The sequence below is a fragment of the Lepidochelys kempii genome, chromosome 2 (genome assembly GCF_965140265.1).
Source record: "Lepidochelys kempii isolate rLepKem1 chromosome 2, rLepKem1.hap2, whole genome shotgun sequence".
Taxonomy (NCBI): domain Eukaryota; kingdom Metazoa; phylum Chordata; order Testudines; family Cheloniidae; genus Lepidochelys; species Lepidochelys kempii.
In genome coordinates this window covers 158,815,164-158,832,137 of record NC_133257.1, presented here as the reverse complement: position 1 = coordinate 158,832,137, position 16,974 = coordinate 158,815,164, and the positions used below count along the sequence as shown (strand labels likewise).

The 16,974-nt window shown below is 43.9% G+C and overlaps 1 protein-coding gene across 2 annotated transcripts in view; it reads right to left on the bottom strand.

Annotated features, from left to right (window-relative positions):
- Positions 1-16,974, bottom strand: part of PLEKHG4B (pleckstrin homology and RhoGEF domain containing G4B) — a 200,442-nt gene that overhangs the window by 150,575 nt on the left and 32,893 nt on the right. Inside the window, exon 2 of one of the 2 annotated variants that reach the window (XM_073332597.1) lies at positions 9,421-9,487. The exons of the other annotated variant lie outside the window; for it this stretch is intronic. The gene's annotated coding sequence lies outside the window, so the exon portion shown is untranslated. The remainder of the gene's footprint in view (positions 1-9,420; positions 9,488-16,974) is intronic. 2 annotated transcript variants of the gene reach the window in all.

Below are 16,974 nucleotides of genomic sequence, written 5' to 3'. Positions count from 1 at the left end.
AAGAAAAATCAATGGGGAAAAAATTGGTTCAGGTTGACCCGAAAAATGTATTACATTTTTTTCACCAAAACAAAAAAGCTGAAAACTTTGGGTCAAAATGAAAACAATTTGGTTTTGAGGATTTTACATTTTTTTCATTTTTGTTTTTCAATAAAATTGAGTAAAATTCCAAAATGAAAAATCTTTTTGACACAGGACGTGGAAATGTTTCGTTTTGGAAATGCCAAAACCAACCATTTCAACATTTCCCTTTTTAAAAATTCTACTGAAACAATTCACCAAAATTGACCCAAATTTGTGAATTGCATCAGTTTACCTGAACCTGCACTTTTTGGCAATTCCCATAAAAAAAAATTTAAGCCCCTCCCTGCAGCTGTCGATGGAAAAAAGCTTGTCATGAGGATGTGGTGAACAAGACTCTGCTACTTATGCCTGGTATCAGACGCCATCTTGTGTGATTTGTTAAAATAATAGGATCATTAAGTCTCTTGTTAAATATGCTTTATATTTATTAACTGGGTTCAGATGCTTTTTTCCCTCCATTCTGCTCATAAATATATTCTATGGAATGTTGCATTTGAATTAAATATATGAATGTTAAAATCTGAAATCTTGAAAATACTTTCTGCAGCAGCACAACAGTCCTAAAAAGGTTACATCTTCTCAGGATTACCCTGTGACAACAGAAATCTGAAGCTGAATCCACACACAATGCACTCACAGTAAAAAGAAACGTAAGATGTACTGCCTCAACAGACCCACTAGATTGTTCCCACACTGGAAAGCATTAGAGACCATTTGGCTGCCTGATAAAGGACTTGATCTGATTCTTTGATCTCCTGTCCTATTATGATCTTTCACTGAAACTATTTAGACAAGCTGAAGAGATGCAAAAAGAGTTTTGAATTAATCATGGTTTACTCTGTTAGTTCCGCTTTCTAATTACCAGCTTGAATTGAACTGGAATATCAACAGTAGATGCAGATTTTGAGAAACTGGATCTTTCAAAATAGTCACTCAAATGGATTTTTAAAAGGGACTTTTATTTTAAATGTTGAGAAATACACATGCTTAGGGGTTTTTTTCAATGCACACAGATTCTAGAAACCATTGAAAAGAATTTGTTGATGCTTCTATTACTGCGGACAGTCTGTTATACCAATGTAGTCAGTATTCAGCATGTAATCATAAGCGATGAGGCACAGTAAGTCACTCTTTACACACACCTGGATAAGGTCAGCAGGCATTCACTCAAGACCGTGCACAACACTACATGAGGTGCATAGTGTAGACCAGAATGGGTCCTAAGTCTCATGCATCTCATTCTTTACATGTTGAACATTTTCAAAGGAGGGGCAAATGTAAATTTCACATACTAGTTTCAGCCCAGTAGGGGGAATTATGCTTTATTCTTGAATATGTTCTAGCTGGCCAAATCAGATATGCTCCTCATAACGCCTACAGTGTTACTGACCCTAACAATAAGGAGTTCAAAGGGGTTCTAAGCATCTCTGCTTTAAGACAGGTCATGTTCACTATCCAAACAAAACATCCCCCCTTTTATTTTTGAAGTTTGAAACTTTGGATCTGATACACCATTTCCCTTACACCAGTTTCACACTGACAGCCCAGTTTCCAGCCACTGTCCCAGTGTTCACGCTAGTTCTAGTGAAACTATAAAATGTGTCCAATTCCTCTGGGATCAGATCCCTGGCAGTGTTTCCTTTCCTAGCCCCCACACTGCTGCAGTGGTAGCTAGCTGCCTTCATCCCCATTGTCCCAGAATGCTCTAGACAATTCTCAGTTGTGCAGTAGGGAACAAAAACCGTATTTTCTCCCTATAGCAGGTAGGCCTGAAGGACAGTTTACAAAAAATCACAACAAGTTCTCTCTAAAGTTAGGATCCTAATACTACTCACTCTCTTGTTCTAGCTGCTGATTGCTGTTTTCCAGGAAAGCGCTGCCTGGGTCTCCTTCACAATGTTATTTGGGGAACATCTTCAGCAAGATGAGAGTTTTGAAGCATGCTGTGAGCGTAGCGAGGCTGGACTCACCCTATTTTAGTTGGCAGGGGATTCTGATAGCTTGGGTTGAGAAAGCTCCATTCTTGCTTCCCTCTAGCCTAACCCAGAGGCTCTGCTAGCTGTAGTGAGCCAGCTGTACAGTTTCTGTGGCACAGAATGAAGGGAGAAGAGGGCTCCTAGGCTAGTATAAGCCTTCAAGACCAGGGCCAGTGTCTTGAAATGAACTTGCAATGAAGGGAGAGCACCAGTTATACTCTTCCATCCCCCTAGGAGGCAGACTGCCATAAATTGGATAAAGTGCCCCTTCACAGCCTTCACTTCTGGTTTTGGAGTAAGCTGTGACAGTTCATCCAGAAGGTAAATGAAGGGATCAGGTGTAATTCTTCACCTGAGAGGAAAGGAGTGTTTCCTTGCTAGCTGAAGAGGTAAAACACTGGGGGTGACAGCTAGTATTCTGGTGTCCAGGAGCAATGAGATTAGCAGGATTCTGACGCTGTACACAGCTTTGATCAGTGGTGGGCACATGCTGTCATTTGAGAGTGAGTCTGCAGTATTAGCCAGCTCTGCAAAATGCTTCTTCCACCTTCTTATCAACAGTATCCCAGTCTTTCCTGGATTACAGTTGAGCCAGCTGTCTTTCATTCAGGCTACTATTTCTTCCTGGGATACCTGGGAAAAAACACTTTCTGACCAGGATTTAAGGGACACTTAGAAGTTTGTGCCATCAGTCTATGTCTGTTATTGTAGGCTATACGCTGCATTCTGCACTAACAGTCTTAGCCATTTCAAATAGAGGTTGAATAGGAACAGAGAGACTGAACGCTCTAAAGGCTCTCATGTATGACTCCCCAGACAGGAGGAGCGGCTGCCCATCATGACCCTTTAGGATCCGTCAGATAGGACTGCGCATTGAGATTTTGTATCAGTTATGTCCGTATCTGCCAGATCTCTCAGATAGATCAGCAGCACCTTGTGATCAACAATTTCAAGGCCAGACAATAAATCAAGTCGCATCAACATTCATCTCTGTCCCTAGTCAGAAGATCTTCCATCAGTTAGTCAGGACTCTTTCCATACTGTGTTCTGGTGCAAAGTCTTACAAGGAAAGGTCGGAGGTACCAGGGAAGGTCAGATACTGCTGGAAATGGCTCAGTACCAATTTATGAATGATCTTACTCAGGATAGGAGAGTAGTTTGATGAGAAAAATACCAGTTCAATGAAGTAAAATGTTTCTGCAAATATATTACAGATTCAATATAGGCAGACGTCTGCTGGAAATTCACTGGGCAGCCATGTTCCAGGCTGGAGCCTAGCCTGATGGGGTTGCTAGGCCACCCACTCCCATGGCAGAGTTGCCAGGCTCCCTGTTGAAGAGCAGGGAGCCTAGAACTCAGAGTCCAGGCTCCAAGACAGCACTGCCATGCCAGAGCTTCCAGGGTCTCAGCTTCGAGTTGGAAGCCAGAAAGCCCCAGGGTGCCCTTGCTCTATCCGTGGCTTGGTTCCTGGAACTGTGGCAGGGAGCCCAGACATCCTTTAGAACCCTGGCTTGAGCTGAAGCTCTCAGAGCTTCCAGGTTCCCTGATGTACAGCTGGGAGCCCAGAAATCCTGGGACTAGATCCCCACAGCGTCTGCAGCTCTGGGGCAGCTTCACTATATGGACTTCCTGGGCAGCCCCAGACTGGGGAGGAAACGAGCTTAAGAGTCTGGAAGCTCTGGGGTCCCTAGCACTGGAGCAGTCAGCATGATGGGTCTGCCCAGGAGCTGCACATCCCTGGGAGCCCAGACAGCTGCTCGGTGAAACTGACAAGAACTTCAATTTCAAAATATTTTGTTTTGGGAGCATGAGGAGGGGAATTCGGTATCTGAGGCAGGTGGTGAGAGTCTGGGGCCAGCGGTAAGGGAACCTGGGCCCTCCCTGCTCCACAGGGTTCCAACCCAGGGCCCTGTGACTGGCTAGTCAGTTATGCAGCCTTATGGGTGGACGCCATCAAGCCTGCTCCCTGGGTCGCCTCCTACTGCGTCCTCAGCCCCCTCCAAAAATCACAACAAGGGTCAGCTTTTTAAATCATGGGTGTGGCTGCTCTCCTCCTTTACTTGCAGCCGTCCATTCCTGGTCTCCACAGGGGCCTTTAGCAGCTCTGCAGCAGGGTCTGGTCAAGGCAACATGGAGCTCCTGCAGCCTCCAAAGCAGCTCCAGCCAGCCGCAGCGGCCCCAGCTACGCCGGCCCCGTTTAAACAAAAATGTTAATAGTTTAAACGGTTAACTTTTAAAATGGTATTTACATCCTTAATTTGGTCCCGAGATTATTTTAATTTTTGTTGTTGGTTACATTTACCCACAATGGTTTTACACAATACTGTGATTATATGCATATCTCAAAGCTTCCCTTTCCCAAAAAGCACAAACTTATTCAGTTCTCTCAATTCGCTAGCTCTTGTTAGAAAAAACAGTTGAGATGTGAGCATACAGATACCTCGACAAACACTCCCCTGCTGCAAAAATGGCCTTTATGTAATGGGTTGATTATTTATTCACCATGGCAATCTCTGCATGGCCACTGTGTGTGTTAATATCCACAGCCAACTGTGGAATGTCACATCTTGAACAAAACAGCTACAGGATTTGAGACCAATAGCTTGCAGTGTATGGATTTAAGGACTTCATCCTTAGGTAAACCTTGAACTTTATTTTAAGAAAATGAAAACTTACATGGTACAAATAATTATTCAATTTAGTCACTCTTTTAATCAAGAAATTAAACCAACTGCTCAGTTCTTCTGAAAGAGTAACCTGATCATGTCTACTTGACGGATACTAAGGGCTGGTTCTACGGACAGGCAAGCAGCGTGGTTGCCCTGCACCAGTTTCCAGGAGGTGCCGTACGGCTGCACCGAATCAGCTTTTTTTTAACCTCCTTCTTCTGCTCTGGTTGGCTGACTCCCCTGTCCCCACAGTCACTGGGAGTGGGGTGGGCTGAAAAATGTTTTCCACCCTGGCTGGCTGATATGGTGTCTAAATTTCAGCCCATCTCTAACTAAATAATTTGATTTTTAGATGGCATTCAATGTATTGTAAATAAGTATCTCTTGCAACAACACATCACAGCATATTTTTCAACCCTAATTAGGATATTACAGTAATTATCATAGGCATGGATTTACACACAACCTTTCTTCCAAATTTGATCCTAAAACCTTTCTATATTGACTTTTCCAACTGTGGTCTCTATGTTTTAATCCACTCTGTGTTAGAGGGAGGAGTCACATCTATGGAAGTTATAAAGATGGGGGGAAAAGAATTGTAATGTTCTACCCTCTGCATGGCTGCCTTAAATCACCTCTCAGAATATCTGCATGGTCTGAAAGGAGGAGGGGTCAGGGATTGAGAGAAGCAGCTGGGGCCACTAAAGGGCATGTTCTCCCATCCACTGCAAAAAAGAGAGGTAAAGGAACATTACTCAAAGCAGCATTAATTCATTCTTCCTGTCTGGGAATCTCCTTGGTGGAGTCACGGCACACATCCGGCAGCCTGGTATCCTAGGGCAGCATGGCCTTGAGCTATCGACTGTACTGGGGATGAGAGCATGGAAGCGACAGTTCCTCCATCTGCCTAGCAAGAATCTGCAGGAAATCCTGCCCCAAATCCTGTAGATGCCTAGCCATGGCATCTTTTAGGCCACACCCTCATCTACTCTGCATAACCACTAGCCATGCAAAGTCAGAGAGACAATGAAACTCTATGGCTACGGGCAAAAGCCCAGAGTTTAATTATTTGTTCGACTCTAAAAGTGTTTTGCAAAGACGAAAAGACAAATTGATTTTATAAGCTGCACACCACCAGAGCAAAGCACAGCAGCTCACATGCACTTACAGCACACAGCAACACTATTCAAGTTTTAGGCAGGAAATTGAAAGACAATAGCCATTTGAAACTGCATGGGGAATTTGAAGTGAATTTTTGCCAGGACACCAGAACTAACATATGTGGCCTTGTGAAAAAGTTCCATGGGATCTTTAATAATCATACATATTCAGGGTTACGGGTTTACCAAGATACATCACCTCCTTTTTCACAAAGCCCATAGGATCATGATGGGGATATTGGTTCACTACTGAATCAGAAGGGAAAGAGCTACCTACTAAGCCACCACCACCATTTTCCTTGAAGGTCTTCATGATCCTGTCCAATTACTAAGTTGCCCTGATCATGTTTAAATAACATGGTAATATAACAACATTTAGTATCTGTATAGTACTCTGCATGTTAAGTGCTTTGAGCAAACATAATCTAATGAGATCACAGCTCGCAGTGATGTGGCTACAGGCCGGCAGGAATGGCCAACAATTTAGATCCATCAGTAATCCCTCTTGATACCGATTGCACACGAGGGAAGTTACACTTAAACCACTGTTAAATTAATCCCAATTAAAACTGTCATATTCAAATGAGAACTGTATTCTTTAGATCTGATTCTCCTCTCACATTGCTTTTATACCAGTAATACCTTTGACTTCCCTGATGTTGCTCCTGATTTACACCATGATCAGAAGAGAATCAGACCCTTTATGTCCTAATCTAAATCCTTAAAATCCTGAAGAATCACTAAACCAGCATCTTTTAGTGAATGACATCGGGACCATTCCCCATTATAGACAAAAGTGAGAGCTATATCTAAAAACTTTTGAATATATATTCTTATTTAATAAATCTTCAGATAACTTTCAAAGGTATTAGAACTAATCAATGCAGATCTCCTATAATGGATTGTTTAATTATTTCAACAATGTGCCCTAAAGTGCAAAACTGAGCCAGTTAAAGAACTAAAGTAACGGAGTAGAAAATGGCATTATTTCTTAAAAGCTGAAAAGGACCTTGTTTCAGACTTGATACTTATCTACTAAAGCCGTCCTCTGACGAAAAACAAATCTGGAACCACAGTGGCATTCAGATGAAAATTACAAGTGTTTTCATGCTCTCCCATGAATGAGAACTAAACAAGAAAATCCTGAGGTTTATTTGGATTTGTGAAATGAATGACTGATGCCAGTTTTCTTTTCTCACCATGCAATAGCGAGTTGTTTCATTGGTTCCAGAATAGGAAAGGGACAGGAGAGCCCTTGATTTCCTTCACTATTTACTCACCTTGACTTTTAGGGCCAAATTCTCATCTTAGTTACACTGATGTAAATCAGGAGAAACCCTGTTGCCTTAAACCAGAGGCACTCCAGATTTACTCATTGATATTAAAATCTGGCCCACAAAATGCAAAATCTAACCAGTTTCCCACAATAGCCAAAGCACATCTGAAGATCTCAATGTTGACCATCAGAAATGCTGCTCATGCATGCCACGGAGATCAGGAAATACCTGGAAAGGGAGGTGTGAGAGTGCAGTGACATGAGCATACACTCATCAAATACTTTTTGAAAACAATATGAGAAAATTAAATACAAAAATATTATTATAATGATATAGTAAAGCACTGACACACAAAAAAGTCAAGAAATTCAAACATCAGATGAGAATTGTGTTGAGCTTTCCTTTCTCTTTGCCTCTTCCTGCAGGTTTTACTGTGGAAAGCGGGTTATCCAACCCCTGGAGTGGAATTGGAATTTTGTGACACAGTCTCATCACTAATTGCGGGTTAGTGACCTGGACTACACATCCACAGAAGGAAGCTAGAGGCTTTTATGCAGGCTGCCCGGATCTTAAGTCTAGACACACAGGAGCAATTCAAGCTACTCACCTGCCTGTTCCCTCAGAGCAAATAGATGAGGAAATGGCTCCACCCTCCTATTCTGTGGGGAGGTTGGCAGGGCAGCAAGTGATTTACTGCTGAAATAGGCCAGCAGTAAGTTCCTACCCTGGGAGCAAGGAGGATGCAGGGGAGTAACTGCAGCTCAAGTGTGTGTCACTGAATCATTATGCCTTCCAGCGCTCCTCCTGAGTTGATGCATCCCTTCCTCAAAGCTGTGTCTGAAACCACAAGCTAGCCCTTAAACAGGAATTTTCGCTGGCCTTTAATAAAGTATTATGATACACTGGCTATTCCAAAATTCCACGTGTTTTAAAGTAGTTTGAACAATTTCAAACAAATTTGTAAAAGCCTGAGATTTGGAGTGCCCAAAAGTAAATACAGTGGGTTTTCGTCCCTCCCTTCTGTCTCTAGTAGTGACATGTTTTTACTAAATCTCTTGCTAATCTCTTTTATTAGCTTCTCTTATTTCTCTGTTTATTGTTTTCCTAATGCTCCCCTGCTGTCCTCAGTATTTTTCTTTCAGGTCTCTACTGCCCTTGATTTCCCTCTAAAAGTCAAGGCCTATATTGTTGTGGGCTTCTGCTGCAGGTATGTCAGAGATTCAGAAACAATACATTTTTGGCAACAGTTTTCAGAACTGGAAAATGCAAGAAAGGTTAACACTTTAAATAAACATCTGATTTTCCAAGACCCGAATTAATTTGCAAGTCACCTTTCAAGTTCTATTTCATTTCTAGTCCTGCAGCCACACATAGCCAATCAGACATTACCACCAATCAGTTTTGTACAAGAAAAAGGGTACTAGATGTCAGGAAAAGCTCAGGTAAAAAAACCCCAAGAAATATACTTCCTTTGAAAAATATGCACCGACTAAGTTATTCTAAAACACTTTCTCTCTGTGTGCGCACATGAGTATGTGCAGTTAGAGTTCACACATATGTAAACACATCCAGGCTCATACTACCTTTTGACAACATCTTATTTTCACACTTTTGGATTTAGACAGAGAAATTTGTATTGTGTTTATTTCCAAGAAACTGCCATGCTATTTCCTATAGTGAAGAACCTAACAGATTACAGCAGCCAGAATATTCACAATGTTAATCTAACAAACAAAAATTATTGCTATCTAATGATTACCTGGTGTACTAGGTGAAATTAATGGGTAGTCTCAGTCCACTTCTTAGTGGACAGATGTCCAGGTCACACTTAGCACTCCTTATGGCAGCCTCAGAAAAGAGGCTAAGGACTGGATGGACAGAGAAGACTGAACTACCTTAACTGTTCTAAGAAGGTGGCCCCTTCCAGGTCAAGTCTGATATATTTCTCCAGGCAGTGTAGAGGATATTTAGAAGCTATTCCTACTTTTGTCGTCACATTATTTGTGATACTGTTCATTTTAGACAATTACACTAAAATCGAGGAATTAGGTGGGGATCCTATCTTTGAAGCTCCCAGGCTGTAGGCTTATTAGAGGAAAAATAATCTTGTTTACTTGCATATTCATAAAGAAGCTATAACTTTGCAGCAGAGCACAAGATGGAGTATTTCTTTCTCCTATGCCTGGGCACATTTCAGAACCACAAGAAGGACAATATAAAAAACCCCTAATTCTTATATGATTCATCCTCTTACCTTTGGAATTCAGCCGGATACTCTCTCTCACAAACTGTCTGAAACTGATTTTGGTTGAAGCTTCAGGCTAAAACAAGAGGAAAAAACCAGACAGAAGCAAATGACTTAGACTGGACGGTGATGCCAACCAGGAAGACTCTCAAAGCATCAAAAATAATCTGCAAAAAATTCCTTTTAGCTATTCAAAAATATTTTCAGAATATACCACGTGTATCTCTAAAAGAGCCTTTTTCTGACAAGGAGATGTCCTACTTCTATATTATAACTTCAAACATTTAACCCACAGCCTGGAAGGCCTCCTCCATTTCACGGTAGTTATCCCTTCTGCCAATGAGGCCTAGACAACTTGTTTCAGAGCCAGTCGACTAGGGTTGCCAGGGGTCCGGCTTTTGACTGGAACGCCTGGCTGAAAAGGGACCCTGGCGGTTCTGGTCAGCACTGCTGACTGGGCTGTTACAAGTCCGGTTGGCAGAGCAGGCAGGCTCCCGACCCAGATCTATGCAACTCCTGGGAAGCTACCGGCATCTCCCTCTGGCTCCTAGGCGGAGGGACCGGGGCTCTGCACACTACCCCTGCCCCCAGTGCCAGCTCAGCAGCTCCCATTTGCCAGGATGGTGGCCACGGGAGCTGAGGGAGTGGTGCCTGTAGGTGCAAGCGGCGTGCAGAGCCACGTGGTGGCGCCTCTGCTTAGGAGCAGAAGGAAGATGTCGCTTCTTTCAGGGAGCACCTGAGGTAAGCGCCACCCAGAGCCTGCACCCTGAAGCCCCTCCTGAACCCCAAGCCCCTGCCCTGAGCCTCCTCCTGCACCCCAAACCCCACCCCCACCCCAGAGCCTGCACCCCCAGCCGAAACCCTCACCCCTCCAGCACTCCAACCCCCTGCCCCAGCACAGATCTCCCTGAACCCCTCATTTCTGACCCCAGCCCAGAGCCTGCACCTCCCCCCTCCCCACCACATACCGCAACCCCCTCACTCAGCCTGGAGTCCTCTCCCACACCCAAACCCCTCATCCCCGGCCCGACCCCAGAGCCCACACCCCCAGCCAGAGCCCTCACCCCCTGTCACACCCCAGCCTGGGGAAAATGAGTGAGTGAGGTGTGGGGGGGGGGAGAGCGAGCGACGGAGGGAGGGGGGATGGAGTGAGTGGGGGTTTGGCCTTGTAGAAGGGGCGGTCCAAGGATGTTCAGTTTTCTGCAAATACAAAGTTAGCAACCCTACGGTCAACATCCAGAAATCAGCTGACAGCAACATGAGTTGCATTCTTATCCGGAATGCAACCATGCTTGCTGTCCCCACAGAGTGCTAATAATTTTAAAACTTTTCAACTCCTGCTTCTTTTTAGCCTTATTTACACAAATATGTTTTTATGCAGAAAAATGACAAAATGGATATGATTCACTGCAAAGAGCCCTTGCCTGTGATCCATGAACTCCTTTACTCAGCACATGTATGAGTTACTTATAATGGCCCTGATCCTGCAGGCCTTACTCAGACAAAAGTTTGACTGAAGTCAGTGAGAGTTTTGCCAGAATGAGACCTGCAGGAGAGAGACCTATAGTGAGCAGGAGCTTCACAAGGGGAAGGGATTTGCCCTTGTTATTTGGCAAACCTTGTTCAAATGGATGTGTGAACCCCCTATTTAAGATGGCTGTAAGAGGCAGTTAAGGGGTGACTGTGACACTGATAGACCAGGTGCCAGCTCTTGCCAAGGCTGCAGGCATCAGCTAGGCACTGACAAATTCATAGCTGGAAACCAGACTAGATCACCTGTACGTTATTATTGTCCAAGATAGGTGTTAGACTTGTAAGGATGGGTTTAGACTCTATAAAATGCTTGTAAGTTGCTGCATGTGTGACCCATGTGCCTAAAAGGGGGATCTCTTTAAGAGATCTAGGGGTGGGGAGTAGGAATGAGTTGTGTCTGGGTCACTGTTGCTAGGCAGATGCACAATTAACACTCCATAGCCAAAAGTTTCTGGAATTGCGTGTGGTAGTTTTGGGTATGCTTAATAAATTCCCTGTAGCTGGGCTCAGATTTCATGCGGGCAGTGAAGTAAACTGTAGCCCACCCAAAGGTTATACGTGTATTACTTGTAATGTATCCCATGTTATATCGTAATATGTACGTTTTGCTTCGTAACTGTAAAAATGCCTGCTCTGAACTTGTGAACCCTGGCAGGAAGAGTGGTTCCCCCACCTATCAAGGACTATCCAAACTAAGTGGGCGATTGTGGAACATCATGATACAAAGACTAGGTTAATGGCCCTCCCACACTCATTCAGGTGCTACGTGCAAGAAAGCCCATCCCATTAGCTTAAGTGCTGGAAGAAGGAGATAAAACACAGACACAAGAAAACTCCCTCGCTCTGTCTCTACTGTTTGGACTCTCACAGGGCTGGAGCTAGGAAACAAAAGCAGTGATTCCCCAGGTCAATCTGGGTTAGACATTCAGTGCTGACAGATTATTACATCTGTCACCTTTTTGAACCACAGACTAACTTATTTGTGCATATATGTTGCCTGCTTTATCCTGTAAATAACGCTCTCATTTTTTCCTAGTTAATAATTCTTTAGTTAACTATAGGTTTAGCTACAAGTGTTGTCTTTGGTGAGAGATCTGAGGTACAAATTGATCTGGGGGAAGTGACTGGTTTCTTGGGACAGGGAGCAACCTGAATATTTTGTGATCTTTGATGTATGACAACCAACTATCACTAAGTCCAGCTAGCCTGGGTGGCAGAATAGACGGGAATGCCCAAGGGGACACACTGTGACTTCATGGTAAGACTGTTATAGAGATCCATGAGTTCACATTAGGTACAAGGTTGGTGAAATCTAATTACAGAACATACCCCCAGATTGGGGTATCTGCCCTCCTTTTTGACAGTCTGCCCTGAGGTTAGCATTCCCAGTCATGAGCCCCTCCAGACAGCATGGCAGTGACACCTAAAGCAAAGCCTAGCAAAGTCTGCCCAGAAACTAGTACTAGGTGGGCCGAGGGTTGGACCGGGTGTTGTGGCTGGGGGCGGGAGGGGGAAATAGGGGAGAATATACAGCAAAGCTGGAAAAGAGCAAGGTTGAAGGAGCAGCTGAAAGCACTGCTGTGGCTGACTCAGGAAGAAAACTTGGAAAGAGTTTTTTGGGCCAGCGGTGCAGGCTAAAAAGAGTGCTCTCGGTGCCGAAAGCAAAAGGAGTTGTTACCTGCTATTTGACTCCCTCTGCATTCGGAGACATGGGACTTTGTAAATAAACACCACCGCATCAAAGGAATACCTATCCCCAATTTCTACTCCCAACTGGAACACCCCCAGCACCCTAAACTTTGACTAAGGTCGAAAAGGGGCCCTCAGGGGTCGATCACTCTGAGCTGAGCATTTTCTGTAGAAGTGGGCTGTACATATTGATCTCACCCGTCCAAGAGGGAAATGTTACAACTGCCACTAGGCATGTAGCTAATGGAGATTTTTCAAAACAGATCCACTTCATTCTGGCCTCAGAAATACCCTTGGGAAGGAGTTTGATGGGAGGAAAAAACTCCTTCAAGCTCTTCTTATAGAGCTTCCCCCAAATCGCTCTACGAAGGGGCTTGGTTTGAAATGAGATGTGGCTCTGCTCCAAGTCCCCACAGATCCACAGGAAACCAGGCCCGTAACTGCAGCAATCCTTTGCCTCTGTGCCACTCTGAGAACCCTGGCACATCCTCTTCCTACTCTCTGGCAGCTCAGATCTAATGAGTCAAGCTTCCAGATCGTCCCTGCACTCAAGACCCCTCAGAGTCTGAGAGGGAGATGATCTCCCACCCCTAAGGTGAAACCTCCATTGGCTCCCAGGAAAAAGGAGGGCTGGTGCCATAGAAGTGGCAAACACTGACTTTTGTTACACTGACTTTTTGTGTGGTGCAGGGGAGCAGTGTGCATGGGGGGCCCTGTCTGCCTGTCTGGTGGAGGAGGGAGGAATGATTCAGATGCACAGCAAGGAACAGAGTCCCCTCATTTAACTACAGATGGGTGTAAAACATGCAGCCCTTTTATTTAGCGTTTCAATTTATATGTTGCATTACTCTGACTTTTCTAAGAATATCAGCAGGTGAGGCAGAGCATATATTCAGATCTGATGACTTGTCAAAATTCTCCATAAACAGGCCTTACCTTCTGCTCTCACTTACACCCAGGGATTTGACTGGTGCCAAGAGCTTGAAGGCACTTTTGCACCCCCTCTCCTGAGCTGGGATTAGCACCCCTTGTCCACCGCCTAGACTTCTAAATCCCTTTGAGTATAAGCCAATTTGATAAAAAGTGTTTGCCTCCTATTTACAGAGGTAATAGTGAGCTCAGGTCCTGAAAATAGATTGTGCATTTTCCCCCCATCAATGTAATTTTAAGAGTCTTAACCTTCCAGCTGTCATCAGAAGGGGACCTATAAGCCTGCCTATTTCAAATTTCACATCCTCTGAGGGACATGTTCAATTCTGGAAAGTGCAAGCTCACAGACAGCCCTCCAAAAAAGCACAAAATGAGAAGGAAGGACTGACAAGGGTACAAGAGTCTCCATTTTCAAATTCCTACACTCTCTTACATAAGTGAAAGAATGGCCCTCTTACTCAGGTAAAACTTCCACTGCAGTCAGTGGCAATTTTGCCTGAGCGAGAAGTCCAGAATCTGGATCCAAGTCATTGAGTTTCATTCTCTACCGGCTTGCACATTGTATACTCGTGTAAAATGAATATCGAGTGGATGCACAATACCACCTAATCAGAATGGCAGCTTTGTACATCCACTTGGTAAAGGTGTAAGTGACTACACAAAGGTGCAAGGGAGTACATAAACAAGCCACTTCTGAGATTTGTCCTTATTTTGTTAGGAAAATTAATGTGACACATACTATTTCAATCTAATGTTTTTGGTTTTCACATGTTCACAGTGACCTGTACTCACTGACATCTGTATGTACACAATCATGGGAGAAGTGGAGTCCCAGCTGCAAGACTCAGAGCACCATCATCTTCCACTGAAGTCCTAACAGGCTGCTCAGGGCACTCAGTGCTTCAAAAACAGGACCCAAAGTTCAAGCTTTTAAAACCCAAACAGTTTTAAGTTAGCTGAATGAAAAGAGAATCTGAATGGTGTTTCTGAAGTGGAACACTATTTTTAGTGACTGGATTTTATCAAAACTTCCCCCGCAAATAAAATTTTGGAGCTGAAACCAAGACCGAGAAATTTCAACTCCAAATTAATTATTTTTAGAAAGTTAGGAACAACTAAGCCCATGTCTACACGACAGCAGCACAGGTACAGAACTGCAGCTATGCTGCTGCTGCTGCACTGCAGGTTAGACCAGTGGTTCTCAACTGGGGGTCTGCAGCCCCCCAGGGGGACATGAGCCATTTCAGAGGAGCCCTGGTGCTCCCTGCGGGGCTGGAACCCTGAGCCCATGGGCAGAGATTGGGGGGGGTGAGGATACAGGGGTGTTGCCCCCCAAACTGCACTGTCAGAGTGGGGCAGTCCCAGGGGCAGCTCCACCCCCACCTTCTCTCCCCTAGCCCCCCCCCGCCGAGGCCCTGGCCAGGTCAGAGGCTGAAAGCTGGAGCCGGGCAGTGCAGGGCAGCTGCTGCTCTGGATGGTGCTATGGAGCAGGCAACTGCAGTGCTCACCTGTCTCCTGCTGATGCCTGGGGCTGGGGCTGCTCCTCAGCAAGCAGGTCCATTTGATGCAGCTGGTAAGTGCCACCCAGGTGGGAGGACCCAGCTTCAGGGCCAGCAGAGCCCTCAGGGAGCAGCAACTATGGGCGGCCGGGGGGGAGGGGGGGGAGGCCCTCCCTGTACACAGCCCCTAGCTATCCCCTGCCTGCACCCTGAGTAGTTTGCAAACTTTCTGAGCTGAGCCTCCTGCTTTGAGTCATGGTTTTTGGTTGCACCCTCCCGCCAAAAATCCAGACAGGCTGGTGGCCTGCTGAGGTGAGTCAGGGGGTGGAGGTGGTGCTTTCTCCCTGAGCTCAGAAAGAAAAAAGTTAAGAACCCCTGGGGTAGATCCTTTCTACATCAACAAGAGGTTCTTCCACCTTCACACATGGCAGTAGCTAGGTAGGAGTCTACATCGGAGGTCAGGCTGGCCCAGCTATGGAGTTCAAGGCACAAAATTTTGCACAGGGACTCAACTAGGTCTATCTAATTTTTAAGTGTAGATCAAGCCTAAGGAGAGGTGTTTGTTTCCTCCTTAGCTACAACATTGGTATTTGCCATCATAATAGTGCTCAATTTTAATTTTAAATTTAATTTTCTGTTTAATAATGAAAATACTTTATTTTTAAGAAAAGTGTTGGATTGTGTTCCCTTTAAAACGCACTGGAAATACGGCTTACAGACACACCTGTATGGTACCTGTGCCTACAGGGAAAATTTCCAGCTGTAACACATTCTTGTCTACTGACACTTGTGAAGTGTTAAACCCTATAATTGTCTTGTCATTTCTTCATTGGATTCTTGTAATCAGAAATGAAAACCAAATAACTTTCTTCAACAGAAAATAAGGTCTCAGTCTTTTTTTTTCCTCTTTACAGCAGACCAAAATATCAGATGAAACCATAACAGATGGTCTCATCCCTGTGTTTTTTCCATCTGTGGTTCAACATGAATCTCACCCACCCATAGCACAACTTAGAAAGTGTGTTCTTATAAACAATAAAATGGATTTGCTTTTGAAGAATGAACAAGTCATAACTGTATCACTATTTACACATTTTTAAGACAGTATATTCTGAATACAATAAAACCAACTGCTTTATTTTAAAGTCCTGCTTTAAGTGGTTGAGTGGCTAAAGCCTTATCTTATAATTTTACATGAAATGAGACTTATCTGCAGCAAGACACAGCTCAACTAAGCCTCGGTTGGATGTACTAGAAACATTTTAATTTGTTGTAAATTGTTCCTCTTTTCAGAAGAGATCCCAGGCTAAGTTGTAGTCCAAATTGCTGTTTTTGCCATGTGAAAAAGTGATTACTTTATTTCATCCACAACACAGTAGCTATCCCTATCATAACTTCCATTAGGTACAAAGAAATCAAGCACAGTTTGGTGGCTTGGTAGTTTTACTTATTCAAAGTCCATCTCCTTTCCACTGTTAGAAACTTTCTACCAAAGATACTTTTCATTGGGACAGTTTTGCCACTTTCCTTTCACATCTCTTGCAATGGTCTCCATGTTTAGATTCATAAGGGTAGCATTTTATAGTGCTTCTACAGTAAGAGATGCAGTGACAGACAGATAATATTGTTTGTTTCTATTCTAATTCCCCTCTTCCCCCATGCTCTGCAATCAGTTCAGAATAGCCAATACATACAAATAATGGAAAAGTGCCCTTTTATTTAAATCCAGACATTTGACACTCAATTAAAACTGATATCTTAGGCTAAAAATAAAATTAAAATGTTTTTTCTTAAATCAGAATCTCACACAAAATGAGATACAACTTTATTTCACCTACCCATTACGTAATAATGTTTAGATCATTTTGATATATAGTCCATCAATTGCGGAACTTCAATATTCTTGTAAGTA